At 43.5% G+C, this 19,871-nt stretch overlaps 1 protein-coding gene and 1 non-coding gene across 2 annotated transcripts in view; both read right to left on the bottom strand.

Moving 5' to 3' along the window:
* Window positions 1-19,871, bottom strand: part of ONECUT1 (one cut homeobox 1) — a 46,744-nt gene that overhangs the window by 18,657 nt on the left and 8,216 nt on the right. The window lies entirely within an intron of this gene.
* TRNAD-GUC (transfer RNA aspartic acid (anticodon GUC)) lies at window positions 5,758-5,833 on the bottom strand. The gene has a single exon. It is a non-coding gene; the product is annotated as a tRNA-Asp (tRNA).

Here is a 19,871-nt window from a genome sequence, read left to right as displayed (position 1 = left end):
CCATAGTGCTATCTGAGCTGCCTGGAGTTAATTTGCTGCACTGTGCCTAATTTTTTAAGTAGCGGCTCCTAATATACTGCTCACAAAAATTAGAGGATATTTCAAAATGAATATGAAGAGATAAAGAAAAGAAGCATTGATTTTTTTTTATTAAACAAGAACATCAGAAAAGCAAATGACAAGTCAAAGAAAGTTGTTTAATTATGCAAATGAGATGCAAAACCAACTTTTATTTCATTGGTGAAAATGCACTATACAAAAGACTGTAAGTACTGGAGTATCTGCATGTTCCCTGACCCCCTAATTTTTGTGAGCAGTTAGTATATGGAACGAGGTAGTTATTAAGTGGCAAATTTAGAGGGCACAGCACAATGTATAATTTGGACAGCTACTCCAGTGAGTTCTAATGGATACGGCCAAGGGCAGCCACGGCTCGGGGGAGTCACCTCCTGCAGGGAATGTGATATCAGCCTAGGAAGATGAAGCCAACACAGTCTGAGGGAAACAGACAGATTTGTTGTGTCTGTGAGTTTGTGGGGCAGCCAGAGCATCTACAGAAACTCTTCTGGGCATGCATGCAAAAGGCCTAACAAAAACCCCAAAGAGCAGACATTCCCAGCCAGGAATGAACACAGTTAACCTCCTCCCACCAACCCCTGGCTGAATCTTGCTTTACAGTGCTTAAAACACCACTGATAAACTTCTCCTATGAACCCCACAAACTCAGGGGAGTAGAAAGGGTTATTTCTTTTTCTGTAGGTAAAGAGACAGTATCAGAGAGGGCAGGTGACCTGCCTATGGGCACACGGCTGGTTAGTGGGGGACCTCCAAGTCCACTGTGCCCAGGAGGCAGGCATCAGCATGCTGGACACATCACAAAATCTTTGCCAGCATGGGGAACGGGAAGGAGCAGCTGGCGAAGGGGAGCCCAGGGAACCCGCAGCCATGGCGCGCGGAGTGGGAGCAGTTGGCCAGCAGGGTAGCAGGCTGCTTGCCAGCCAGACCTGCCTCGCTGTGGCCGAAAGAACTGCAGTTGGCCCAGCCAGGAAAGTGGGCTGCACAGAGGTTGAGGTGGAAGGTGTTCCAGCAGCATAGGGGACAGCACACTCATGCTGGTCTGGAGAGGGACAGGGGTAAATCCAGTTTCAGTAGGACAGCAGAGGAACACGAGACAGCTGTCTCCAAATGGATGCTGGCTTTGAGAGGAAGCTGAAGGAAACTGCCCCTTAAAAAAGAAAAGATGGGGAGCTGTGGGCTAGCCAGGACGTGTCTGCTCCATCAGATCCAGGTCGGAAAAGTCACCCAAACCTCTCACCACTCCACCTATTTGCTCTTTTAACAGAGCTGTCCAGTACAGAGACCCACCTTCCCAAGCATCTGCTGCCTAAAGTCAGCATATAAAATAACTCCATCAACCTCTCTTCCCTAGGTAAAGCTCTGTAGCTGGAGCCCAGGAGTGGGAACTACATTGGACATTGTGATCAAAGGAGGGCGAGGCTGCCTGGGCCTGGAGGGCTGGAACAGGATCACCTGAAACTGACGCGGCTTCCCCTGGGCCAAGTCCACACGTGCTGTGTGTGACCTCACAGAGCCGCACAGCAACGATGGGAGGTCCGAACTGTTATTATCTCTATTTTACAAATGGGCAGTTTTAGGCTTAGAGATTGAGGGACTGGTCCAAGGTTATCTTGACAGTAAATGGTAGAGTTGGGATTAGAGCCAGTGTGGGGCCCAGCGACAGTACTGGAGATCAGGTGTGGCCTGGGTTTTCCTCATGGAACAGGGGTGTGTGGGGGAATCAGAGAATCATACACTTAACTTCACCCATGGGTTCTGCAACTTTGAGTGAAAGGACTTACAATGAAACCAATTTTATCATAGTCTACTTGATATAAATAGGAGTTCAGTTCTAGGCAACTCATCAACATTATAACAAAACTATGTTATTGGAGGGCCTGCTGTACTGGCTTTCACTCTACATAAACCCGCAAACAGCCATTTTTTTTTTTTTTTTTTTTTTTTTAAATTTATTTATTCATTTTTATAGAGTTGAGGGAGAGACAGAGAGAGAGAGAGAGAGAGAGAGAGAGAAGAGACAGAGAGAGAGAATGGGGGAGGAGCTGGAAGCATCAACTCCCATATGTGCCTTGACCAGGCAAGCCCAGGGTTTCGAACCGGCGACCTCAGCATTTCCAGGTCGACGCTTTATCCACTGCGCCACCACAGGTCAGGCCAAACAGCCATTTTAATGTGATTCTAGGCTATCTTAGTTCTTCTCCCACAAACTTCGTCTTCTTTCTTTTGTTCTGTGTTTCCTCCGGCACATACTGAATCCGAGACAGAAAGGTGGGCTGGGACTCCTCAATGAATGCGTGCATTTTCATACTCCTATGAGACTTGCCTGTCGGCCTGCTGGCCCTCCATGCGCACGTGCATACACTTCCCTCAGCAGCACAGGACCAAGCTTTTTGATACTCACAGGAAGGGACACCCACCACCTGGCCCTTCCCTCCAGGAAGCTCTTTCCCTGCATTGTAGCTTCAAAGGAACCAGTGGGAAGAGAAGCTGCTGTCTTGCACCTGCTTGTCTGTTCAGTAACAAAAGATCATGTAATTCTTTCCTGAAAGGTGGCTCAGAAATTCTGAATTTAAATTCCTAAATTTCTGCTGATGCCTGATCATTGGATTTTTTAAAATTTATTTTTATTTATTTATTTATTTTTTTGGTGAGAGGAGGGGAGACAGTGAGGCAGACACCTGCATGTGCCCAGACTGGGATCCACTTGGCAACCCGGTCTTGGGCCAATGCTCTTGTACCGAGTTATTTTTTTTAGCACTTGAGGCTGATGAGCTCTATCGGAGCTGTCCTCGGTGCCTGGGGCTATGGTAAACCAATCGAGCCACTGGCTGCAGGAGGGGAAGAGGGAAAGAAGGGGGAGAGAAGCAAAGGTTTCTTCTTCTGTGTGCCCTGACCGGAAATTGAACCTAGGACATCCATATGCCAGGCCGACGCTCTATCCACTGAGCCAATGGCCAGGGCTGGATCATTTGAATTTTATTACATCAGTATCCCTCACCTTGAATAGTCCCTCAACAGTTTGGACCCCAATAATTGGAAATATGTGCTATTGATGCCCTAATTATGAATGAATGGCACAGCTGATGTATTACAGTAGATACTTATGCATTTTATCTCATACAAACCTAATGTGAATTGTAAGTCTTAGTTTCATGATCCCATTCCTCTAATTAATAGCTGTAAATAATACCTTATAATATTCACAGCAATTGAAAGTTATGAAATAAAATGCCTTCAAAAATAACTTAAAATTTTGACTTTGCACTAAGTCATCAGACATTGCACTAATAATTTCAAATTAGTTGTTTGCATTTCTGGAATGTTGTCTGTAGAATCCAATTGTAAGTGCTACTCTCCCAGTGACATGTATTAGACAATTAGTTTTACAAGGGTCTCAAGAGGAAAGCTCTTTGTGGGTGGTCCACCATGATATTCAAGGTTGGGGACATTGACCCCAACCACGTTTCCCATCTCATTTCCCACTACTGCCCCCACGACCACCCAGTGAGCCACACTGCCCAGAAGTCAGTCATTAATACGTAAGAACTTTCACCCCCACTCCTTTGTTCAAGCAAGTTGTTCCCTTCACCAAGATGTCCTTCCTTCTATTTATTTTCCATATAAAATTTCCCTTTGTAATCAAGACTCAGCTCAAGCATTTCATTTTCTGCTAAGCCTTCTCTATCTCCTCTTCCGTCCAGGGAGAACTGCTATCTCCTGTGCTCATAGAGTCCCCTGGATAATTATCTACTTACCCATCTCTCTCACTAGATCATGAGATCCTTAGGAGTAGATCATGGCTTATTTCTTTGGCATCCTTGTTACATAAATAAACTGGATGTGGCCCCATGGAAAATGAAGACACCCAAGACACAAGTCTTTATCTTTTGAAAATGTATACATAGGTGCACTTCCATGAGATTGCCTTAATCATTTATTAAATAATTATTTTGAAGCTCTTTAATGGCACTGTGGGAGATATTTCATTTATTTTCTTTTTTAAAAAATTAAATTTATTGGAGTGACATTTGTTAATAAAATTACATAGGGTTTTTTTTTTTGTGTGTGTTTTTTTTGACAGTGACAGAGAGAGGAACAGACAGACTGGAAGGGAGAGAGATGAGGAGCATCAATTCTTTGTTGTGGCACCTTAGTTTCTCAGTGATTGCTTTCTCATATGTGCCTTGACTGGGGGGCTACAGCAAACCGATTGACCCCTTGCTCAAGTCAGCGACCTTGGGTTCAAGCTGGTGGGCCTTGCTCAAACCAGATGAGCCTGTGCTCAAACTGGCGACCTTGGGGTTTCGAACCTGGGTCCTCAGCATCCCAGTCCGATGCTCTGTCTACTGTGCCACCACCTGGTCAGGCTAAAATTACATAGGTTTTAATGGGGTTGTGGTAGTGAGGATAGTCCTGAAATGTCATTGACAAGTGAGTGAAAGGGGGTTGAGCCCTGGTAAAGAAAGCTGATATTGCCATCACTCCTGTGATGGAGTTAGAAGGTGTTTCGGCCAGGGAGGGAGGGGGCTGGTGAAACAGAGCTGGAAGAGCAGAAGGCTTGGAAGGGCTGAGTTTGGGCGGGGCTATATAAATGAGCCGGAAGTTGGACAACCAGCCCCTCCCAGGTGAGGTGCCCAGGTGGGGGGGGGTCACTGGGTACTAAAAAGCAAAGGGATGCTATTTGTGTCTGTTCTTGCTAACTCTAGGTGGTGACTCGAGTCGATAAAGACAGAGTTGATAAAGATGCAATTTATGAATAATGTCAGTAAATACCTACACAGAGTCTGTGTGGTGGAAACCATACAATTAATGAGATGATCCTAGTCTTGTAGAAACTGAAATTCAAGGGGTGAAGGATATAAATTAAAAAATGTCTTATATGCCTGACCAGGTAGTGATGCAGTGGCCCAGCGGATAGAGTGTTGGACTGGGACGTGGAGGACCCAGGTTTGAAACCCCAAGGTTGCCGGCTTGAGTGAGGGCTCATCTGTCTTGATCATGGGCTCAACAGCTTGAGCGCTGGGTGGCTAGCTTAAGCATAGAATAATAGACATGACCCCATGGTTGCTGGCTTGAGCCCAAGGTTGCTTGCTGGCTGGAGCAAAGGGTCACTAGCTCTGCTGTAGTCCCTCTCCCAAAAGCACATATAAGAAGGCAATAAATGAACAACTAAGGTGCCACAATGAAGAATTGAGGCTTCTCATTTCTCTCCCTTCCTCATTTCTCTCTCCCTATCTATCCCTCTCTCTGACTCTCTCTGTGTCTCTGTAAAAAAAAAAAGCACCTTTTAAATAAGGTGAAATGACATCCCATTTTGTTCCTTTTTCTTCTAGTAACTGCCGTGTCACTGGAATTTTTTTTTTTTTTTTTGGTATTTTTCTGAAGCTAGAAACCGGGAGAGATAGTCAGACAGACTCCCGCATGCGTCCGACCGGGATCCACCCGGCACGCCCACAAGGGGGCGACGCTCTGCCCACAAGGGGGCGATGCTCTGCCCCTCCGGGGCGTTGCTCTGCCGCGACCAGAGCCACTTTAGCGCCTGGGGCAGAGGCCAAGGAGCCATCCCCAGCGCCCGGGCCATCTTTGCTCCAATGGAGCCTCGGCTGAGGGAGGGGAAGAGAGAGACAGAGAGGAAGGAGAGGGGAAGGGGTGGAGAAGCAAATGGGCACTTCTCCTGTGTGCCCTGGCCAGGAATCGAACCCGGGACTTCCACACGACAGGCCGACACTCTACCACTGAGCCAACCGGCCAGGGCCATCATTGGAATTTTTGAGTTGGTGTCCTGGATCCATGGGTGAGGGTGTCATTGCTTCCACCTGGACTTCATGGCTGGCTTGAATTCTGCATTGGGAGAGGCTGGAAGGACGGACACTTAAAGTTCTCAGCTATAAAGTACTTGGCTATAAAGTGAAATCACCTGAGATTTGTGAAAGCTTCCCAAGTGATTGTAACACATATCCAAGACTGGGAATCACTATTCTCAATCAGTCCTTCTCTGACTGGAATCATGTGGACATCTTGTTACAATGAAGATTCTGATCCAGCGGGGCCGGGCAGCTGAGATGCTAAATGTCTAACAAGCTCCCAGGTAATGCCCAGTTGCTGGTCCAGGACCACACTCTGAGTAACCAGGGTACAGAGTGTGTACAGAATCTCCTCCTATCACTACTGATTTTGATCCTCTGAGAGTGGGATTCACAAACAGATATTTTTTTTTCTGACAGAGAAAAAGAAAAGAGAAAGTCAGAGAGAGGGACAGATAAAGACAGACAGGCAGGAAGGGAGAGAGATGGGAAGCATCAATTCTTTGCTATGGCACCTTAGTTGTTCATTGATTGCATTCTCATATGTACTTTGGGGGCTACAGCAGAGTGAGCAACCCTTTGCTGAAGCTAGCAACCTTGGGTTCAAGCCAGCGATCATGGGGTCATGTCTATGATCCCACACTCAAGCCAGTGACCCCATGCTTAAGGTGATGAGCCGGCGCTCAAGCCAGCAACCTCGGGGTTTCGAACCTGGGTCCTCTGCATCCCAGTCCGACGCTCTATTCACTGTGCCACTGCCTGGTCAGGCCAAACAGACATTTTAATCAAGCTTCTCACCCAGCTAATTTGGATGAGTGATAAAGTTGAAGAATCACTTGCTCCTAGGCTAATACTTCAAAATTTACCAAGAGAAAAAGAATCATGCCCCGCATTTGTCAAAAATACAGATAGATTCAATCAGAATCTTAGGAGTGGCAAGGGAATCTGTACAAGAGAACCAGGTAGACCCACTGATTTAAGGCCTAGGAAAGGCTGTCTGGTGGGATCTTTTGGTGGAATTTGGGAAGGTCCAGGTACCTCTCCCCCTTCTTTCCACAATGAAATGGTCACTGTAAAATGCATCTCTTGTGATTGTCACAGACAGTCTGCAGAGGGAAAGTGGGCATGTGGGTGGCAGGCAGGGGTAGGCCTGGAGGTGGAAGTGTCCATAGTGCTCAATGTTGAAGCAGGGGATTTTGTTCTGTGATTCTGAGGAGAGAGGAAGTTGGGCGAGAACAGAGGGCAAGAATCAGATGAATGGCGGTACACTTTTCAACACTAACAGAGCTTCCTCCATCCTGAGTTCACCTCGTTTGTCTACAGGGAGGTGCGGGAGCTGCGAAAGGAACAGCACCCCTTGACATCAGTAAGGCCACTTCCAGACCCCTCCCCTCCCCTTTCCTCCTCGCTGGCACCAGGAGGAGAAACAAAAAATAGAGGATTTGTTTACCTTTAAATCAACACCTTCCTACCCCTGCTGTGACAATAGGACCCCTGTTAGTCTGCACTGGACCTGTATTGTGGCTGCTACATTTCAAATATGTTAAAAGTATTATTTTATGACATTTAATAACACAGGGCACATGGGCACACACATATACCCGTATCATAAACCCATGCTGCATATTTCAGACTGGGCTTCTCCAGCATCAGCATGCGTTAGAATCACTTCAAGGGCATTTCAAACACAGAGTCTCAGGTTCTCTCCAGAGTTTCTGAATCAGTAGGATTTCTAACAAGGTCCCTAGTGATGCCTGGAGGTATTTGCATGGGAAGAACTGCAGATGAATCTTACCTCAAAATATTTTAGCAGGTTTGTTTATTTTATGAGTATGGGTGAAGCCATTTTGAAAGTATTTTAGATGTATTATTGGACTGAGTAAAAGAGTAAATTCATGTTGAGAGAGAGAGAGAGAGAGAGAGAGAGAGAGAGAAGTTACTGGGTGCCAGGCGCTCACTATAGAGGAAGAGACACAAAAATACAGAATGGGGAAGGCAAGAAAAATCCTATGGGGATGTATCACAATGGAATGTGGTGTGAACTTATGATTTAAAACAATATGTACATAAGCATATTTATGTGCACATGTGCATTATGGATGTATGAATGTGTGTATGTACATTAGTATGTGTGTAAATATATATGCTTATTTTTCCTGGATTTGTCTGGAAGGGCCAAAAACAAAGTCATACTACTAGCTGTGAGCACAGCTAGTAATCCTAGTCTTTTTTTGTGTGTGTGTGACAGAGACAGAGAAAGGCAGAGAGAGGGACAGACAGGAACGGACAGACAGAAAGGGAGAGAGACGAGAAGCATCAATTCTTTATTGCAGCATCTTGGTTGTTCATTGATTGCTTTCTCATATGTGCCTTGATGGGGGGCGGGGGACTATAGCAGAGCGAGTGACCCCTTGTTAAAGCCAGCAACCTTGGGCTCAAGTCAGCAACTTTGGGTTCAAGCCAGCGACCATTGGGCTCAAGTCAGTGACTTTGGGGTTTTGAACCTGGGCCCTCTGCCTCCCAGTCTGACATTACATTCACTGCCCCACCACCTGGTCAGATGCCCTGGTCTTCCTGGGCGTCTGTTCCTTACTCAAATAAGCCAGGCTCCACAAAGAAGGGGCAGATTCTAGGGCTGAGGCAACAGATGAGCTTGAAATATCTTATTACTATTCAAGAAAGTAAAAAAAAAAAAAAAAGAAAGAAAGAAAGAAAGAAAAAACACAGGAGCTGGATTAAAGGGATTCTCACTGGCCAAATATAGGACAACTTGAGCACTGAAATAGTGAAGTATAATAATGAATTTTAAACCATTGGAAAAGGAATACATGAGTCTACACCAATAATGGATAAGTAAACAAGAGGGAAGGGGACTCTTGCTCACAGTAGAAAGATGAGAGCTGACTGTTAAATATGGCAGGAGTGCTGGAGATGGAAAATCATTTTAAACCATTATGATAAAGATTAGATCAGGCAAGAATCAATAGATACTAAATCTACGGGGAATTTTGAGGAGGAGGAGAAGGAAGATATTTGCATGGTTTTAAAGTATATCCTCGCAGATTGTTTATTATTAGTAAGGAAGAAAAAAAGTCCTAGTCATTATACAATTGAGAAATTAAACAACACCATGACTGGATGATCAAAATGAACTTCCCAGTTTAGTGAGGGCCAGACAGACTTCATGGGCCTCCAAATGAGACCCCCTGAGAAGGACATACCTCACCATGCAGCTTTCTTGGCAAGAAAGCATCACCTCAATCTAAGCATAAGGAAATGTCAGATAAACACAAAATGAGAAGTATGTTTTTTAACAAATGGGAACTGTATTCTGTAAACATGTCAATGTCATAAAATGGAAATGGAAATGTTTCAGATTAAAGAAAAAGTAGATAAATGACATCCTAATATTTGGCTGAATGGAGAACAATGTGATGAACAGCTTTACTGGGTCTACTGACACAAGTGAACTTTGACTATATGAAGAATATCCCTACTCTTGGAAATACACTCAAGTACTTAGGTATACAAGGCCAAGATGTATGTAATTTACCCCCTGCTGCTGCATAAAAGAATTCTGTATGAGAAAGAGAGAGAGAGAGAGAGAGAGAATGTGAACAAGTAAATGATAAAGCAAGTAAGGCAAAATGTTAACAATTGGTCATGTTAACAATTGTATAAAGAGTATATTAATGTTCTTTTACTACTATTTTTTAAAATTTATTAATTTTAGAGAGAAAGGAAAAGAGAGAGAAAGAAACATCAATCTATACCTGTATGTGTCCTGACCAGGGATTGAACTCACAACCATTGGGTATTGGGATGAAACTCTAACCTACACAGCTTTTGGGGCAGAACTATACTATATTTTATTTTTGTACCATTAAAAACTCTGAAATAATTTTCAGATAAAAATTATTTAAAATCATAATTTTGAATAATATTTAATGACTGACATCAAGATATGTTCAAGAGCCCTGGCCAGTTGGCTCAGTGGTAGAGTGTTGGCCTGGCATGTGGAAGTCCCAGGTTTAATTCCTGGCCAGGGCACACAGGAGAAGCACCCACCTGCTTCTCCACCCTTCCTCCTCTCCTTTTTCTCTATCTCTCTCTTCCCCTCCTGCAGCCAAGGCTCCATTGGAGTAAAGTTGGCCTGGGCGCTGAGGATGGCTCCATGGCCTCTGCCTCAGGAGCTAGAATGGCTCTGGTTGCAATGGAGCAATGACTCAGATGGGCAGAGCATCACCCCTTGGTGGGCATGCCAGGTGGATCCCGGTTGGGCGCATGTGGGAGTCTGTTTGCCTGCACCCTTCTCACTTCAAAAAATACAAAAAAAAAAAAAGAAAGATATGTTCAATTATAAATTCTCTATGAGCTCAATTTTGTAAAAATATATTTTATTTATGTACTTTTAAAAAGCGGGAAGGAAACAAACCAACATATAAAGAGGTATGATCTTTCAGTTATGAAATTATAGATGATTTGATTTTGTTGTATTGTTTATAATGTTTCATATCTTCCAAAGTTCTACATTGACAATGTATTACTCCCATAATTAGAAAAAAAATATTTTTGAAAGAAAAAGACAATATTTTGTAAAGTTTTATGCATAATGTTGACTGCTGTCATTCATTAGTAAGAGCAAAAACAAAACTAAACAAAAAACCGTGAAATCACTGAAATGTCCAGTGATGGGGAATTTGTTGGAGAGGTAGTATAAATTCTGATACTTCTAAAATATTATGAAGTCATAAAAATTTGTGTTTACCCAGTGAATTATGGGCCAACCTAAGGGTCCAAAAAATAGGGAATTGATTAAAATACAGCATATCTATAAAACAGAAAATTTGTACTTTTCTGACATGGAATGAGTGCTCCAGCAGCAAAGGGACGGCTTTTACCTTCTTCTCTGCTGCCCTGCAAACTGGGAAGCTCTGTCCCTACACAGTTGTCGAATGAATGGATGCTACTTGGGAGGTCTTTGGGAGGGGGCAGAATGGTGCAATTACCAGGAATTTTTATTGTCTCCATTAATCTTTTATGTATTTTCAAATATTCTACCATAAATTTAATAACGTGGGATTTTTAATTTAAAATGTTACAAAATAGTATGTATATATCAGCTCATCCAAGAAAGATTGGAATGATATTTACAACAAAAGGAGGGGCTTATCTCTCTGTGAGGGTGTTATGAGTGATTGTCTTCTTTTTTTTTTCTTGATTAGTATATTATACTTTTACAAGAATAAGTTCTTTTTTTAAAAAGCATTGGAGTTAAGTAAAATTTAAAAATAAGATACAAGCTGTTGGACATAGTAAAAAAAATTTAGTAGGGCTATGTCATGACAAAAGCAGGATCTAACTTATACATACATAATACAATAATTTGTTAGAAAAAAAGCCTTCACTCTTGTGTTGAAGGCTCTAAATTGATATAGTTAGTAGTTGTGTCTGAGTGTTGCATTAATTACTTTAAAATAGGAAGGCTGGGTGGTAGATAGAATATAGTTTTATAAGCTTAAGTTTTGGATCATTCCGTATATCGAGTTGTTTTTCATAAAGGGACAGCTATTGAAGTACTTGAGGCATTTTCAACATTCCCAGGAGGGTGGTCACCCTGTGCTGATCCTTTAATGTCATTGCTCAGATAATTGCACAGGGCAGCACACCGTTGGGCATGTAAATGTAAATGTAGGAGGCAATTGTCCGTCAGAAGAGCAGAATTTTGCAAGAGGAAGCAAGAGACATTCACTATATTCCCTAGAGAGTTATTCGGGACATGGAGGGGACCCTTGATTATTTTAAACTATGGACACACACACACACACACACACACACACACGCACGCGCGCTCGTGCTCACAAACTTGAAAAGCCATAAGCCAGCACTGAAGAATACACAAGAAAATGGTAACAGGGATTGTTTCAAGGGAAGAAGGACCAGGTGACTAGAGAATAGGTTTGATACCCTCGTTTCTCCTCAAATTGCATAAATCTTTTGCCTTAGAGAATAGGTTTGGAGGAAAACTTTGTTTTCTCTGTATATCTTTTTAATGCCATTTAAAAAATTAAAAAAAAATAATGTGCCCACTGTATGTACTCAAACATAAATATTTATTAATTAAAAACAATTTTAAAAAAATTTGGGGCTCATGAGCAACCATGAAAACAACTAGAATAAAGCAAACTTTTCTTTCATATCAGAATATGCTTATGGTTAATTCTCATCTCAAAAGTTATTTGAAAGTGACTAAAACCAAGACTTGCCAACACTCGTCTGTCCCTCCACAGGTCTGTGCTTCTATCTCCTCTCCTATTGTCTTCGCTTATCAACAGGAGGCTCCTGAGCAAAAGTTACAGTGATTTACTTGTCTCTCTACTAGCTCCCAGACTGCACTAACCATTACCCTGGCTCTTGTGTGCCCAACCGCAGGCCGTTGGCTAGAATCAGAGGGCCCATCACTGTCCGCCAACACTGGGAAGCGAAAACCAGACCTGAAGCACTGAACCCACAATCTTTACCTCATTAGCATCACAGTAACATCACGTTGCCCCCGTTAAGTGCCATGTTCCGGTGAGGCATAGACAATTTACCTGATTTTACGTATCAAATCTGTGCAGTGGTGACAGATTGAGAGGGTGAACTGTTCTGAAATGTTATAACTTTCCATTTCCATTTCCACAGCCGTGATACAGGTAAAGGGGTGCCCAACCACCCAGCTTCACTTTTGTTTTCACTCTCCACAATGTTTCTTGGATTCTATTTCAGAGATGTCTCTCAAATTTTGCCCACCCATTTTCTCCGCCTCTGCTGGCAGTAACATATAGTCAGATCCTCATAACCTGTTGTCCGCCGCCCGCCCCCCCCCCCCCCCCCCCGGCTAGTCCTCTGCTCTTGCCTCTTCTATCACCTCCCATCAAGCTTGCTTTCAAAAGCACAAATCCCACAACTCCATGGGACAGACAACTTCCTTTAGCTCCTACTGTCATGGGCTCCAATCCCTGGACCATACAGACACACTGGGTTCTTCGCAGTCTCTTTTCAGTCCTCTTTCCACTTCCTTTCCTGCTCCCACAGAACTTTGTTCCTCCCAGGATTGTAGCACTTTATCAGAGACCTTGTAAGGATTTATTTACCTGCACATAGTCTCCTTGTGATCTCCTCCAGGACCTGACACATCATTCCTCTTTTAAGCTCCAGCACTTAGCCCACAGCTGGACACACAGCAGGCACTCAGTCATTGTTTTAGTGAATGAAGGAAAACAGGCCTTTTGGATAATGTGATAGGATCCTCCATGGTGCGTCTCTGACTTGAATGTGCACATGCATCTATAGGGGAGCTTGTCAAGATGCAGATTCAGTGGGTCTGGGGTGAAATCTGAGAGTCTGCATTTCTCTGCAAGTTCCCAGAAAAGGCCCATGCTGTTGGTCTAGGAACCACACTTTGAGGAGAAAGGGCCGAAAGAACAGTAATAATTCTTTAGATGGAGAAGAGTATAAAAACAATTATTCCTACAGAAGTTTTGATCTCAAAAAAGAGACAAAGAAGTGATATAATGATATATAACATTATATATTATGCAACAACAATATTATACAGAGGTTGGCAAAAGTAGGCTTACAGTAGTTCATACAGAAAATAATACAATTAATAATACAAGAATAAACTAACTGTACAGTTGTGAGTATGCAAAACAGTTTATTCTTGTACTACTATTAATTATTGTATTATTTTTCATGCAAACAACTTTATTTTTATTTTATTTACTTATTTATTTATTATTTTTTTTTGAGGTTGGAAACGGAGAGGCAGTCAGACAGACTCCCGCATGCGCCCGACCGGGATCCACCCGGCATGCCCACCAGGGGGCGATGCTCTGCCCATCTGGGCCGTTGCTTTGCCGCAATCAGAGCCATTCTGGCGCCTGAGGCAGGAGCCGCAGAGCCATCCTCAGCGCCGGGGCAAACTTTGCTCCAATGGAGCCTCGGCTGCAGGAGGGGAAGAGAGAGACAGAGAGGAAGGAGAGGGGGAGGGGTGGAGAAGCAGATGGGCGCCTCTCCTGTGTGCCCTGGCCAGTAATCGAACCCAGGACTCCTGCACGCCTGGCTGACGCTCTACCACTGAGCCAACCAGCAAGGGCCATGCAAACAACTTTAAGCCTACTTTTGCCCCATCCTGTATTTAAGCTATGGAACTATAGGTTATTTTAGAAAAAAGGGTAAAGTAAATGATAAAAGGACAAAAATAAAAGTCACTTGCTCTTAAATTCTCAATGTCAATATTCTAATTCTCAACTTGGAGTTATATTAGAATCACGAGGGAGGCTTTTTACCCAACATATATTCTTCCCGACTTCTCTTCCACCAACCTGATTTGCTTCTCTAGGGAGATACGAAGCCCGCTGCCCACCTCTTCTCACCACTGAAAGCCACAGCCTTGGAGGAGGAGGCTTCTGCTACCATTGGGAAGGTAATGTGCCACTTCTCTGTGCTAGGGAAGAAACAGGCCTCCAGACCTGCGATGAGTCAGACCCAAGAAGGCTTCTGCAAAGGGATTCCAGCCAGGGTTGCCACACATGCTGTTGTTCCCTCTCCTGGGAGCCTCTTCCTCCACTTCTGACCCAAGTCTTACTCATCTTCCAGAGCTTCAAAAATGTCACTTCATCACACCCTGAACCTTTCCTTGGCACAGAAAAACAAATAACCAGGAAGAAGGATATGAGTAGTTACTTCTTTTTCTTCCCCACTCGATTGAGTTCCTAGGGCCCAGCCTGCTGTACACGCACGCCATCCCAGGACTGAGCACAGCACTGCTAGAGCAGCTGCTCAGACCAGAAAAGAATGTCCCCCCGCTTTCCATATCTAATGCCATTTTCTCTTTCACTTTTGTCCAGACTTGACCGCATATAATTCCTAAGATGGTTGACAGCATAGGGCTAGGAACTGCGTGACAATACAAACATTGTGGGGTTTGTCTGGTACAAATTGTATGCATTGGGGAACCAGACAAAAACAATCTTTCTCCTTCCCAATGTTAAAATGAAATAACACTTACTGCCTACAAAACGATATGTATTGAAGATAGAAAGCATAGTAACAAAATAACTATCTGTTAAGGGAGCACCCAGCAAAAGAACTAGAACATCAGCAGCCCGCTGAGTCCACAAAGGTGTTCTCTCCTCTGATCAGCTGGCTTTCCCCCACTGGAAGTAACCTCTCTCCTGGATTTGTATTCATTATTCATTTGTTTTTCAAAAAAATACTTACATATTTGCCAACAATAAGTTACTTAGCATTGCTTGCTTTTGAGTTTGTGAAATGGTATTGGTCTGGTATGATTTTCTACACACACAGCATTGTTCCTAAGACTCAATGATGCTATTGTGAATAGCTGTGGCCCATTCATTTTCATCACAGTATACTGCTGCTTTATATGAATACATCACGATTTATTTATGCATTCCTTGTCAGTGGACATTTGGGCTTTTTAAAAATTTATTTTTTATTCATTTTAGAGAGGAGAGAGAGAGAGAGAGAGAGAGAGAGAGAGAGAGAGGAGAGAGAAGAGGGCGAGGAGCAACAAGCATCAACTCCCATATGTACCTTGACCAGGCAAGCCCAGGGTTTTGAATCAGTGACCTCAGTATTCCAGGTTGACGCTTTATCCACTGTGCCACCACAGGCCAGGCCATTTGGGCTGTTTGCTACAAACAGTTTTGTACAGCTCTCCAGGGACATCTGTAAAACTTTTTTTTTAGCCTGACCAGGTGGTGGCACAGTGGATAAAGAGTCAGACTGGGATGCGGAGGACCCAGGTTCGAGACCCCGAGGTCACCAGCTTGAGCACGGGCTCATCTGGTTTGAGCAAGGCTCACCAGCTTAAGCCCAAGGTCACTGGCTCGAGCAAGGGGTCAATCAGTTTGCTGTAGCTCCCTGGTCAAGGCACATATGAGAGATCAGTCAATGAACAACTAAGGAACCGCAACAAAGAATTGATGTTTCTCATCTTCCTCCCTTCCTGTCTGTCTGTCCCTATCTGTCCCTCTCTCTGACTCTCTCTCTGTCTCTGCCACAAAAAAAAAAAAAAAAAATCCAAAAACCAACTTTTTTAAAGATTACCTATTTATTTTAGAGAGAGAGAAAGGGTGAGAGAGAGAGTGGGACAGACATATCAATCTGTTCCTGTATGTGCCCTGCTGGGGAATCAAACCCACAACCTTTGCATGTTGGTGGGATGATGCTCTAACCAACCGAACTATCCCACTAGAGCTGAACGTCTGTAAATTTATATTGAGTATATATTAAAGAGTTAGAGTTGCCAAATAGTTGCCCGTTCAGGTTTATAAGATAATACCAAATTATCTTTTGAAGCAACAGTGCTGATTTACATTCCCACCAGCAGTGTTTGACTTACTGAGGATCCATAGCCTTGCCCACAGCGTGTGCTATTAGGATACAGGAATCGCAGCCTCCAACTGCAGCATATTTGTGCTGGAAGGCAGCACTCCTGATGGAACAGACTGTTTCCTCCTGACCATCTGACAGGAAAGCCTGGCTTTGGGACCCTGTCTGAGAGAAGGGCCCTGGGCTGTACTCCTTATTGAATCCTGACTTTGGGACAGAGCACTAAATTGAGGTAACAGACTTTGCTGTGGATACACAGTCATCATAGAAGGCAATCGATTATAGAATGTGGGACCAAGACGCAGCCTAAGGCCAAATTCTACATTTAAGGAGTCTGAGGCCCAGAAGGGGTCAATGATTTGACAAATTCTCAGAGTTAATTAGCGCAAGAATCTGCCTCGGGGGCTCTTGATTCTTACTCCAGGGTTTTAAATTTTTTGTTTGTTTTAGTAATTCAAGGTGACATAATATGATCTATTAAATTAATAATGATTCTGTAGCCTGACTAGGCAGTGGCGCAGAGTGTTGGATTGGGATGCAGAGGAACCACGTTTGAAACCCCGAGGTCACTGGCTTGAGTGCAGGCTAATCTGGCTTGAGCACAGGCTTACCAGCTTGAGTGTGGGATCATAGACATGACCCCATAGTTGTTCGCTTAAGCCTAAATGTCGCTGGTGTGAAGCCCAAGGTCGCTGGCTTGAGTCCAAGGTTGCTGGCTTGACCAAGGGGTCACTCACTCTGCTGTATTGTCCCCCTATCAAAGCACATAGGAGAAAGCAGTCAACAAACAACTAAGATGCCGCAACGAAGAAATGATGCTTCTCATCTTTCTCCCTTCCTATTTGTCTGTCCCTATCTACCCCTTTCTCTGTAAAAAAAAAAAAAAAAAAAAAAGATTCTGTAAATATTCAAATAAATGCCAACTTATTTATTTATTTATTTGTGACAGAGACAGTGAGTGAGACAGAGAGACCCAGGTCAGGATGCCAATTTATTTTTAAAAGGTGATTGTTTGACTTAAGTGACTGATAAATTTGATAACTAGCTTCTTTGCTTATGAAGTAAACAGAGTAATATTGAATTTCAATGAGATTAGTAGGGGAAAGATACAATCTCCACAAGTATGGTTTTCAACATGCAAATTTAACAGTATTAAAAGACATTCATCTCCTGGGGAAAACAATCCCCAATTTTCTGTGTGACCATTTTTGTCCTAGGATCATTTCCCCACCCCCACTCCCAGGCAAATGCTAGGCACTGCCTTAAGAAGCCATTTTGTAAGTAAAGGCAAACTTCTAATTCATTAAGTTTCAATTCATCTTACTTTTATGAGCACTCATTAAGCTATTGCAAGAGACTAAGAACTATGTGCACATATTGGTAACCTGATGGCTTATAATCTCACATGGCTTTAGATGTGAATGTAGAAAAACAATGAAAAGAGACCTATGTGCAGCTAAGGCACTGACCGCCCTTCAGGAGTCTGCCTAATAATTAAACGGGATGATCCTATGTGGAGGAATCTGCCTCTATGCATCAAAGGCAGTGAAAGTGGAACTAGGGAGGAGGAGGAGGACTGCTTAATAGCAAGGGTGTTTGTGTGAAGGAATGAAAGAATGTGGCCCTAAAGCCTGCAGAGTAGCTGCCACCCCACCCCCAGACACACCTCCTCTGACCATCTCTATCCAAGAATTGATTTACCATTTAAAAATATCTTTTGGCCCTGGCCGGTTGGCTCAGTGGTGGAGCGTCGGCCTGGTGTGCAGAAGTCCCAGGTTCGATTCCCGGCCAGGGCACACAGGAGAAGCGCCCATCTGCTTCTCCACCCCTCCCCCTCCCCCTCCCGCAGCCGAGGCTCCATTGGAGCAAAGATGGCCCGGGCGCTGGGGATGGCTCCTTGGCCTCTGCCCCAGGTGCTAGAGTGGCTCTGGTTGCGACAGAGCGAAGCCCCAGAGGGGTAGAGCATCGCCCCCTGGTGGGCAGAGCGTCGCCCCCTGGTGGGCGTGCCGGGTGGATCCCGGTCGGGTGCATGCGGGAGTCTGTCTGACTGTCTCTCCCGGTTTCTAGCTTCAGAAAAATACAAAAAAAAAAAAAAAAAAAAAGAAAATATCTTTTGCTTTAACAATGTCTGTACGCTGGTACTACAAGATTTCTGTGGTCCTATCCCTCTTTTAACTTCAGGATAAAACTCAGGAGCTGTTTACTGCTGTGAGTGGGAAAGAACACCAAGTAACTTTGCTGGGAATGTTGAGCAAACGGTACTGAGGTGCTCCTGGTTCAGGTTTTCCTCCTAGCAGTCATTTGAATCAGCACTTCCCCTGTTTAATGAGCTTGTAGTGCCATTACATAATCACCCAGTTCACTGGATTAATGATGAAAAGAGGAACTGATTTTTCCAGTTGCATTATTTGAAGTAAATGTTAACTTTCTTTCTGAGTCCTTAGTTAACCACATTAGTGTGACAAATATGTCTTTGTCTGGCATAAGTAATTAGAATTTAATCACTTTAACTGCATCTTAATTACTCCAAATGAATTGAAAGGACATTTAATAGCAAAGATTAAATTGCCTTAATGAACGATTTTTGTGACTCCATCAATACTTGAATCACGTTAGCTACTCCTCTTACGCACTTCACCTGCAGTGAGCACGGGGCCACTAGGTGGCGCACTTCGCTCGTTTATTTATTTAATTTTCCCCATTGATCTGATTTAGAAGACAACAGGAAAGAAAGCAAAAAGCACATAGTTTATTGTGTTCCTTTGATAATTTCTCTTTGGGACCATGAAATCATCACCAGATTCGAAAACGAAAGCAGTGATTTCAGAAACTGTCGATTCTGAGTGCCTTTTGGCATATGCAAAGGAAGATGAGAAACACATGGTTAACTGGAAACATACAGTGTTTGATGGAAATTGTAAGTTGCCCCCTGGATGATTGCCAACATATATACAACGTTTTAGTCAATTTGTTATTTTTTTTAGTGCAGAGCCCTAAAATATAAATTAATAGGCAAGCTTTGAAATAGCGAGGCAAGTGCTGATATGAAGCCAAGAAATGTAATTGCTGTGCAAGTGCAGATCAGAAGACGAACGCCTGAAAGTAGGGGAGGTTTAGGCCTTTGGGCCCTCCTCTAGGCATGGGTCCCCATAGAGCAGTCCTACCCACAGAACACATCTAATGAGATGGGTCTTGCCCATCAGTAATTGTTTAAGTGAACAAATGGATAGGGAGACTAGGGTTCCACATCTAGTTCTGTTACTGCCTTACATTTCCTCCGGCCACTTCTTCAAAAGACAGCAATAAAGTCTCTTGTATAAGTCTAGGGTAAAAAGGAAGTAAGTTTCCATAAATAACTCTTTTTGAGAGTCCCAGAGAGAAGACACACACTCTCTAATTTCAAGACCTTTGTTATGTAGAGACTGTCTAGATTTGGTGTTTGTGACAGAGAATAAGTTACTTCCACATTTGGGGTCCACTGATCTGGCAGACTTGTACTAGGAATAGAGGCACAGGGAGGGGGGTAAAGTATTTTGGGCTGTGAACTGGGGAAGCTGAATATCAGTGATTTCCAGCTGTGACATC

Source organism: Saccopteryx leptura, chromosome 6, assembly GCF_036850995.1.
Source record: "Saccopteryx leptura isolate mSacLep1 chromosome 6, mSacLep1_pri_phased_curated, whole genome shotgun sequence".
Lineage (NCBI taxonomy): Eukaryota > Metazoa > Chordata > Mammalia > Chiroptera > Emballonuridae > Saccopteryx > Saccopteryx leptura.
The sequence above is the reverse complement of the archived record's forward strand: the minus strand, read 5'-3'. Positions and strand labels throughout refer to the sequence as shown.